The sequence below is a fragment of the Lutra lutra genome, chromosome 14, assembly GCF_902655055.1.
Source record: "Lutra lutra chromosome 14, mLutLut1.2, whole genome shotgun sequence".
In the NCBI taxonomy this organism is placed as follows: domain Eukaryota; kingdom Metazoa; phylum Chordata; class Mammalia; order Carnivora; family Mustelidae; genus Lutra; species Lutra lutra.
Window position 1 is genome coordinate 25,124,338 of NC_062291.1, and position 10,687 is coordinate 25,135,024.

The 10,687-nt window shown below is 42.9% G+C and overlaps 1 protein-coding gene across 2 annotated transcripts in view; it reads left to right on the top strand.

Moving 5' to 3' along the window:
* ARID5B (AT-rich interaction domain 5B) overlaps window positions 1–10,687 on the top strand; it is a 176,748-nt gene that overhangs the window by 151,190 nt on the left and 14,871 nt on the right. The gene's annotated exons all lie outside the window — the stretch shown is intronic.

Sequence of the window (10,687 nt, forward strand, 5' to 3'; positions counted from 1 at the left end):
TCCACTTCTGGAAATCCTAATTCTGCACTGTTACCATGGGGTTACCATGAAACCCTATTGACATTGAAATGGTTTAATGTTGAATGTACTAATATTGAAAAGTAAGCACTGCTTTAATAAGAACATTGGCCCCAGATAAGATCCATTGGTTTTTCTCCCCATCTTGGTATTTCTTTCTTCTAGGGCTATGCTTTTGACCAAGAAAATCCTTTCTTGCCAAGCTTTGCATAGTTCAGTTTTCTAACACTTGCAGCTTCTCTCAAAAGGTGATGATCATGCAAATAAGAGGTAATGTGCTATGAAGGTTGTCTCCACAGGAATGTTCCCTCTTTGCATTAGGACCGTTGTTGCCCACAGCAGTGCGGGTCTGTTAGCAAATTCACGCGTTATCCTTGCTCTCCGCTTCCAGGCCATTCTTAATTTGTTAGGGTTGCGCCAACTTCTTCATCCCTGGCATTTCATTTCCCCGCTGACATGGTGACTGACTCAGCAACCTGATTTCAAATTCAGAGCTTGTAAGATCCAAGCAGAGGGGTGTGTGTGTGTGTGTGTGTGTGTGTGTGTGGTGTGTCTGTCTGTCTGTCTGTGTATGTTTTAATAACAGTCATGGATGGAATGAAGTCAAGACACAGCTGAACAAACAGGCCAGTTAGCTTGCCAGTTTGAAAGGTAGAACAGAACTGCTAAGTGTGATGGCTGTTCTGTACAAGTCCATTAGCATGCCAACTTCGACCCAGATTACCCACCATTGGATACTCTAGATAATGTTACCTAGCGGATCTCCTCTTAGTCATATTTTGTTGAGCTCAGTTGTATTTTTATCTGTGTTGCATTTAGCATAGAGCCTCTGTTCGTATAGCCATCCAGTGAAACTTAGAAAGTTTTTGTAGGTATAGTCATAGGAAACTAGGTTGGGTTTAGTACCCCATGAAAAATCCCCACAAAGTAGTAGCAAGAGATTGCCTTACTTGTTGAGCGACAACCCACAAAGATTTTTAAAAATTGGTGACAGGGCTTAGACTTTCTGTCAGTATACTACATCTGTTTTTCAAATGTGAGCATTATTTCTCTCAGTATTTAATATAAAAACCTATGGACGTAACAGGGGCATCACTGAAATCCTAGTACAAAATAGCATTGGTATCTCAGGTGAGTGTTAAGTAAACAGCACTTAAGGGAACACATTCAGTTTGGTGTTGACTTTAAAGTCAAGGCTTTAATCGGAGCATTTTCATTATAAACTCCATCTGTATTTTCAAAGGACTTGTATTCTGATAGTGAACATCCCCCCGCCCCCACCATACCTCCATCTGCAAATGTTCCCAACATCTGAACCATCAAACTTTAAGGACCAGAGAGTTAAAATTTGCAAAAAAAAAGTGTATGTCAACTGTTAGCTCACTCACCCAGTTAAAGAATGAAAATTAATCAAACATATTACGGACATCGGATGGTCAAAAAAACAGATTAGGTTTGGGATGGAAAAAGGATAGGATCTAATAGTAGAGTGAATGTATGTGTAATTAACTCAAGCAGTTATGTGGATAAAAGTAGCCTCAATCTTAAATGAAATACCAGGATATATTCTTTTGAAGACTGTGTACTTTGTTTCATGATTTACCTCATCTGGAGTAGTAGAATCCCAAATGCCTTCAGTCCATCAAATTGGAAAATTCTAGTCGAGATCCCTCAAATTTAGCTACTAGGAAACATTAAGATTCTTTAAAGATGCCTCTTCTCGGGGCGCCTGGGTGGCTCAGTGGTTAAAGCCTCTGCCTTCAGCTCGGGTCATGATCCCAGGGTCCTGGGATCGAGTCCTGCGTCGGGCTCTCTGCTTAGCAGGGAGCCTGCCTCCTCCTCCTCTCTCTGCCCAGTTGTGATCTGTCAAATAAATTAAAAAACAAAAACAAAAACATAAAAAAGATGCCTCTTCTCTCCTCGTTCTTGGGAGTAAAGGAGTATTTCAAAAAGGTTTGGTCTCCCACTGGATTAAATTTTTTTGAAAAGCTATGTCACCCACTCTTGCTAAATCTAGAATTTGTTGGGTCAGTGTGTATCAGTCAGGCTCCAGTAGGGAAAATAAAAACCACACCAGGTATTCAACAAAGAGAATCTACTGTAGGGAATTACTGAAACAAACATTGTAAAGCACAACGTTAATATGGAGGAAATGACCACAGGCTCCCTAGGGTCAAGAAATAGGAGAAAGGGGATATGGTGTTGCCACCCAGAAGTTTAGAGAGTATGTGTCACAGAGCTGGGGTTCAGATCCCTCCTGGGGAGAGGATCCCATCCAGTGCCGGTCGTTACTAACCTCAGAGGTGGAGCACTGTGAAGCTAGGCTCAGACCTGAGGAGGCAGTGCTCCCTGGCTAATGCTGGACCTCAGGGCAAATGCCATAAAACTCTTCTGGGACTGTTGACAGAAGCTACAGGCTGGAACCAACTGCTGCTGCTAAGTTACTGTTGGGTTGGCCCTGAAATTCACAGCAGGCAAAACAGAAAGAAGGAGCCTTTCCTCCCTTCCCCTGGCCTGCTAGAGCCCCATTTGCAGGACCCCAAAAGGAAGACAGCTGACGAAAGAGACATGTAATCTGCAGAATCTCAGTCCCAGCAACACCAAGCAGGGCACAGAAGAGTAATCTGGGGCTGAGACAACAGTCAACCGCCAAGTGGGACCCCCAATATGGAAATCCCCGCACAGAGCCAGAAACCCAGGTTAGAACACAGCTGTCCCAGGGCGATCAGCAAGGGCCTTTACTCTTCCTTGGATATCCTTTCACTCGTTCACATTGCTGTGATCAGATGCAAGGGATGTCTTGAGTGGTGAGTACTTAATAATAGTGAAGTACTAAAATTTGCAGATAATTGACTTTAAAAAAAAAAAAAAATGAGACTCCAGGAGGCGCCTGCGTGGCTCAGTTAGTGAAGCTTCTGCTTTCGGCTCAGGTCATGATCCCAGGACCCTGGGATGGAGCCCTCAGTCTCCCTCACCTTCCCCCTCCCCAGCTCATGCGCACTCTCGCTCACTCTCTCTCTCTCCAAGTAAGTAAGTAGAATCTTTTTAAAAAATGAGAACCACTTACAATTATACCAGTCTCACTCATTTTGAGCTGATCATGATCTGAAAGGAATCAGCCATGTTCCCATGTCCTGTGGTCTGAAGAAGAGTCTGGGGGCAGCTGCTCTAGCTGTCTTACATCTTACTTCTCTTTAATGGTTCTACCAGAGAAGGGCAGAGGACACTCAGATCTGTCCCAGGGATGAGAAACAGTTCTGCTTTGGTCAAAAAAGAAGCTGAAGCTCTTGGCTAAAACTGTGCCAAGGGACTTGGCAGATTTCTTTCCTTCTCGCTAGTTACAGGCTACGCTAACACAAAACAGACAGGACTAGACTGGTGAAGGGCCACCGTTTTCAAGAAGGTTCAAGAAACTGAAAAAGATCAGGATGTTGTGGGCAAACATCTAGTCTGGAGATGCCCATAGATATGTTTCAAACCTTTCCCATCAGATCAACAGAATGACTGCTTCGTCCTGTGCGAGCAGTCTTCTCGTCTCCTTCTTTTCACCCCGATATGCAGACATGATCCTTTTCCTTTTTCCCTACTACCAGCTTCGCTTCCCTAGAAGATGAAGAAGAAATGAGTGATCTACTATACATTATCACTGATTTATTTTTCATGTGGTGCGGTTCATGTTTCCAGTAAATGTTTTCATTTTCCAACAAGAAAAAAGTAGCCGGTTCCTCAGTAAATATTACTTGTATATTAGTTGGGCGCTTTTGGTTTATTAATGAGTGTAATAATGAAAGTGTGGGTTGTTGAAAAGAATCAATGGGTGTTTTTATTTAAGGCATAGCAGAAACGGTACAATGCCTATGAATGCATCATTGTCGCTGAAGGCCTGGCTCGTCCAAACTTGCCTCTGATTGGTCTAAATCAAATAGGCCCAAGCACTTCATAAAAATGTCTTTGTCAGCCTGGTTTTGCTTCCAAACCTATTCATCTCTGTCAGTTTTTAATATTAGTACCAGGCTCCTGGCCATAGTCCATTAGTACTGTACTTAATTGCTCATGTTACAGCTGATCACCAATATAAAAAGCATTAACGTTTCCCCATCGCGAGACTGTTGCTACGTGGATACCTCAAATTCAGCAGGGCTCATGAAGTGTGGTTATTCTGGAAACTTCTTGCTCAGGATTGATAGTAAAGTTACTATAGGTCGTAACGCAAAGAAAAATGCCCACCTCCAGCTGGGCAGGACCCTTCTAAGTAGGACATTTTCTTTCTTGTCTGACTCTCCATTTAAGGTGTCCCAAGTCACCTTTCTGAGGAAAGGAATAAAAAATGGAAAAGGGTTATCTTTATGGAATTCTCTTGGCTTGATTTTCTGGAATAGCGATTCACTTTAAAGACTTTGTTGTCACGTGCAGATTTGTTTTCTTTTTTAGAAAAATATTTTTCAAGCATGTGCAAGAGGCAAAAAAAAAAATCTTCACACAGAATACCAGATTACTGGTTTGAATTTTCCTGAACAAATTACATGGTGTACATCTGAGGAGCACATGAAGTTTAATTAAGGACAGAAAAGGGAGCATGAAGGCAAAAGGCCTTCATGATGTGCTTTACTGAGTATTTAGAAAATCAAGGTCATAAACAAACTATTTGTTTATACGGGAAATGACCAATGACGCTTCATCTTCTTACATACATAATGCCCAGCTTCAAATTCTCACCTTTTGCTTTTCCCATGAACATTCCCCAGGCAAGACTGACCTGCCGCAGGGTTGGGGTGCCTTCTTTTGCTGTGACCTGGGGTGATCCAGACCCAGACTGGATACATCTGGGCAGAAACCAAATGATGGTCAGCTGAACCTTGCCTTTCTTCTCTGAAGGTAGAAGGCAGAGCGTGGGAGGGTCACATTTTGAGTAAGTTAAATATGTGCATTAAGGTGAATGCCAAAAAGATACCAAGTTCTAAGGAACTCAGCTAATCATGTTGTGAGGAAAAAGTCAAGGGGGCAAGTAAGGTGAGTTACAGCTCTCTTTTTGTCTAGGACATGATGCAATGTCTTCTTGCTCATTTTGATACCCTTGAAGTTAATCAATACCCAACTGAGAAAGACATGGGCAAGTTCTCAGCATTTGAGATCTGAGAAGTCCGTTAGTCAGCCTCTAGACCAGAGCTCCTCAAGTGAGGCTTTCTGGCCTGTATGTGCTCTTGCGAACAGAGCAGTTACAGATAAGCATTGTTACACTTACATAGCAATTTGCCAGAATAATTTTATGTCCATTGAAACTAATAAAACATTGGGGCTTGTATTTTATGTACCTTGCTTTAAATTTCTTTTTTCTACTAATTCATTATCATGAATTAGGAATTTTATGAAAGTCTCAGTCAACAACAGACAGGAAATTTAGAAATGTAGTCCTTCCCGGCAGATCGCGGAAGAAGGCTCCACACCACAGATCACAACCTCAGATGTTTATGAGGGAGGTGGCTAAGTGGGTGCAGATGGCCAGGTAGGAGGGTAGGAAGCTGGCACACATAGCCAGGCCAGAGAGGCCCAGTGGGATCAGCCAACACCACTGCCTTGGGCAGATGGAGTCTCAGTACTGTCAGACCTTCCATGATTTCTTGATAACTTTTATGTGAAGTCACCTGACTTACAAATACTAGATCCAATATTTCTGAAAATATTTTATACAAGTTAAAATAAACATACCTCAGGGTGGACGTAGGCTATAGGCTGCCAACTTCTGTGAGGACTGAGCCATCTTTGGCACTGGGCTATTCTAGTCTCCGTGCAAATGCCCTGTGATGGTGGGGGGGGGCAAGAAAAAAGAGCCACCATTGACCGTGCTTTTCATCTAAACACTCTGCCACGTGCTGAGCAAGACATCTTCTGTGGCTTCCCGTTGACCCAACCTTACCTTCTGAGGTTGACTGTTTCTGCACATGCCATTTCCTTGGTGATGAGCCTCTGTGAGCCTGGCTCCTCTCTCACTTCAAGTCCTCCTATTGCATTCAGCCAAGCCTCAGAGCACAATTTATGGATTTTCACCAGCTTGGCCTGCTGTCATCTAGATGCCTCCAATTTGTGTCACTCAGAATACCCAAAGTGATTCCAGATGTGGCATATCATACTTCTTGGGATGTGGCGGTATCAGTCTATCGACATAGCCCAAGATTACGTTTGAAATTGGTAAGAAGCCCTCTCCCAGTGGCTGGTTTCTTTTTCTGGGGTGGTATAGTTTTGCCATTTGAGTGACTGCCTTTTTCCTTTGCTGCTGCCCTCAAGAGCCACTGGGTGTTTTTTGAACGTCTACCACGTGCACAGCACCCTCTGAGATGATGAAAATCTATAAACCACAGGGTCTGCAATTGGGCTGGCAGACAGTGAGGAGGGGCCCATGCTACTACATTCCTGGCAGAGATTGCGAAGGGAACACCATACTGATCTCCGTGAGCCCAAGCTCAGCTTCAGAACTCCTCTTAGTATGGCACCCCAGGCCATTACTATTCATTAGAATCAGAAGGTGCTGTGATCCTTGGCTTACCTAACTTACCATACAATCTGACTCATAGTCCACACATACGTGAAGGAGGGTTAGATACTTCAGGCTATAAAAAATCTCAGGGAAGTAAGTAATTGACACAAATAAGTTCAACAGATATCAAAAACAAAGAGATACTTTTCAGCTAGAATAAGCAAAGTCTTCCAGGAAGATCTAGAATTTGAACTGGATCTTAAAAGGGTTTGGTTTTAACTTCAGAGGTCATTGTACATTGCCTAAATTGTTCCGCTGTAGAAATCAAGACCATAAAGATACCAATTTTTAGGGCAAGGCTTGTGGACTCTTGCTTTCCCTGAGTCTCCCCAGTGCACCCAGGACAGCATCATGAACATATCAGGGATTCAGAAATTAGGGGTTGAATGAATTACATTAAATCCAAACAAAAAGGACAGTTTCCTCTAGGAAATGTGTGTCAAGAGGTAGGGAATGAAGTGGTGGAAGAAGCTGTCTGGTGAATACGAAGGCCGAATTTCCAAACTGGATACACAAGGCAGGTATTACAGTTTAGATTCTCAGGCTTTATTGGCTGTCTTGCCCCAAAGTCCAGCGGGTAGACCATGCCCCATCCTCACCCATGAGCACATGGGGTTGCCCATCTATGGACTCAGCTCCTTTCTGACCACTGGCTTGGTGAGAGGGGCTCTGGCCAATGGGGACAGCAAGTAACACGTCAGCACCACTGTCACACACGCCCTCCCATCAACCTTTTCCCCAAGCCCGCAGAAGGCCTCCTGGCTCTTATCCACAGCCACCAGCCTGGGATAATCGAGCAAGGTGCCGAGACTCAGGCAGGCTGAGAAAAACCTCCAGAATCTCTCCCAAAAGGACAGTCTGATAACTTCATAAGCAAAAGCCTCCCTCTCTATCACTCAGCATGCTTAAAATGCTCGGATACTTTCCAAAGCCTGGATAGTTCTAGAAACTTTTAAAAAGGAAAACAAAGCCCTTGCCAGGCCCTAGAGTAGAAAAACTGGTTTCTGTTTAAAAAAAAATAAATAAACAACAGCCTTTGGAAAAGTCTCTATTTTAAAATTCTTAAATTTGCCTCTGAATGCAAGTTGTAATTAATAGAAGTTAGAGTTTACACTCTAGAGTGTAAAAACACCCTCGGGCACAAACTGATCAAGTGTGTGTGTCATGCTGTAAACTACAGCAAGTTCTTTGTTTGACCCAAAAAAAAAAAAAAAAAATGCTTGCCAAACAGTTTTTCTTTGTCAGGCTCCTTTATTGTCTCATTTTTGTTTTCTCCCTACCTCCCCTCTACTCACACCTTTGAACCTGGCTCTACAGTATTTAAGAACGTTTGCAGGTCTGATGTTTTATTGGTAGTTTTCATCAAGCATGAATTTAAATTTGAGAATAGATTAGGTGTCTTAGCCCCTTTTCTTTTTGATAAATAACAAGAGGTTTCTACTTATGATTTTCTGTCCTCGGGGCTTTATCATTAAGATTAAATAACTGTACTCGCAAGCATGCCACTGCACAAACATCTTTTCAATTACGTGAGTAGCAGATGCCTTCACAAAGGCACTATTGAAAACTCAGAGAGCCTCTTTCCAAAAAAAGAAAGAAAAAAAGGATCAGATGATAGAAGAATGTAATTGTTTACCATTAAAATATATCCTTAACTCTTCCACTAAAAACCTCTTGGAACATTTTTGTTTTATACAAGTTATTACAAAGTTTGATCAAAGTAATAAATGTTTGGGGGAATTGTTGAATATTTCAGAAGCTCTGTAACCTGTGGGATCTCACCTCCACGGGAGTTAAATGCAATAGTTATTTGTCTGTTTTTACATAACGGGCTGTGCCCGCCTTCATTTGTGGGGTGCTCATTATGTTGAAAACACTGTAGTTACATTTGTCCATTATTCTTGAAATAATAATGTTCATCTGCCCTTGAAATGGATCCATGCAACTTCATTCGGAGCTAGTCATTGTTTTCTCATTGAGAAGAAGAGTTGCTGCCGGCATCGTCGGGGGCTGGGTGCTGGTGATGGTCTGCATTCTCTGTTTTGTGCATGTATTTTAATCCGTGGGGCACAAAGTCAGCTTTCTTTAAATCCATCCCAGCTTTCTTCATTGTGGTCTTCAGTTGAAAGACAATGGGGCTAACATCAGTGTAGACCCTCTTAGAAGTGACATGGAGGCATCATAGAAGCAAAACACCTGAGGAGTTCTAGCTGGGGAGGCCATGAGAACCTCAGCTGTGTGTGTAGATTAAGCGCTACAGGCTGGAATTCATGGAGGGTAGATGCTTGAGCTTCTCTTACCATCCACCAGCAAGTTGGACTTGATCCAATCACAGTTGCCACCTTTTAGAGAATCTTGGCCTAGTGATCCTGGTGTTTTGTAAGAGGAGCACTGTGCCCAGTGCCTGAGCCATAGGGCTGTTTCCCTTGTACTGGATTGACTCTTTGCGGAATGGCCTCTGAGAAAAGGAGAATGCTCACCCTGACTTTTTTAGCGCTTTGAGAACTTAGGGTTCCCTGAAGCCAGGGGTCATCGGTTCAGTATCTCCTTGTTGGTGATGCTATTTAGACAAGATATGAAAATGCACTGCTGCCCTGCTGATATGAAGGCAGGCAGCTCCAAGAGGCCAGCAGATCTGTGTTTGAACTCAAATGCTGGCACCTAATAGCTGCATGCCTTTTACTAGTTATTTAACTATTTAACTCTGAACCTCAGTTTCCTCATCCATGAGATGAGGATAAAATAACGTACCTGTATATACTTTTTTTGTAATGGTTGAATGTACGACATACGAAATGCCTGGTATTAATAGGTACTTCATATGTTGCAGCTGCTATTAATGTCATAATGTCTAATCAATACAGAAGAACCACCAGAATTTGCCCTCCCCACCCTCCCTCCTCACCTTTTCACCAAGATCCCCATAGATCAATGTAACTCCAGTTCAGGGAGCCCACCATCCTCAAGCTACCTTTCTCACATTGACAATCCTTTATAGGAGTCAAGCCTCCATCTTGCTGGTGCCAACCTCCAGGTATCCTTTTTTTTCACCCTCCTTTCTTTGCTTAGGGTATGCACTCCAGGACCATCAAGGAAGCTGTCAGTCATTAGGCCCAAGAAACAACACTCCCACCACTTCCAGGACAAAGATTCAGAATTAGTGCCTTCAAAAAACTTTCTCATTCATCTTCTACTGCCTCTTGAGTAGTGGTAGGCAGGTAGTTTTCCCAAGAAAGAGCTCTTCTGAAGACAAGTGGCCATATATTGTTGATAATAATGGGCCACATACCTTTTGGATATCTCACACAGAATACAAATGATGCGATTTATGCCCACTTCCTTATTAAAAAGCTCGGTACAGTTTACCCTTGGTGAGCTCATGGGCTAAGCTAAGTCTTTTATACAGAATCCGTGCTGCATTCTCCCACCACGTTCTTGGCTTACAGGAGTCCTGCCGTAGGCTCATTCTCTGTGGCCTGTATGTCAGCATGGACTCTGTCTCCATGGTTTGATGCTCAAAGCCTTCAATTCACCTCTTCAGCGGTTCGAGGGGGGTACTGGACATCTATTTCTCAGCTCTCTTGGTTACTTATATTTTACTTCTCACCCTCTGCACTCTGTTTTTTCTGCTTTAGAGAAACTCACACCATAAAGCCAAGGAGATCGTTACCCAGAACCCACATCTTTCTCAGATGGAGCTTGGCTTTTAAAAAGGACGGGAAAAAGTTTCTTTTGTACTCAGTGAGTGTTGTGACCACTAAGGAAACATCCCACTTCTATGTACACTGCCATAGTACATTTGTGTACTTGACCTTGGTTTTGGTCCCTGTCACCCAAAGGCTCTTCCACCATTTTGGTCATGGTCTGGAACCCTGAGAGGTGAACCATATGTTGGAGTAGAAACTTTATCTTCTTCTTGGATCCTTAACCAGTGTGCATACATCACCTTCAAAAAAGAAAAATATACCTTCTATTGGCTCCATATTTGGTGAAAGATTGCTTCCCACACTTCACAGCAAAGTTATATTTTCAGTTTCTGGCTGAGAAAGGAAATGTCTGGCCAAGCCTTAGAATTTATCAACCCTGGAATCAACTTGGAGGTATAATGACTTCATTTGAGATCAGATCAGGTCCGAA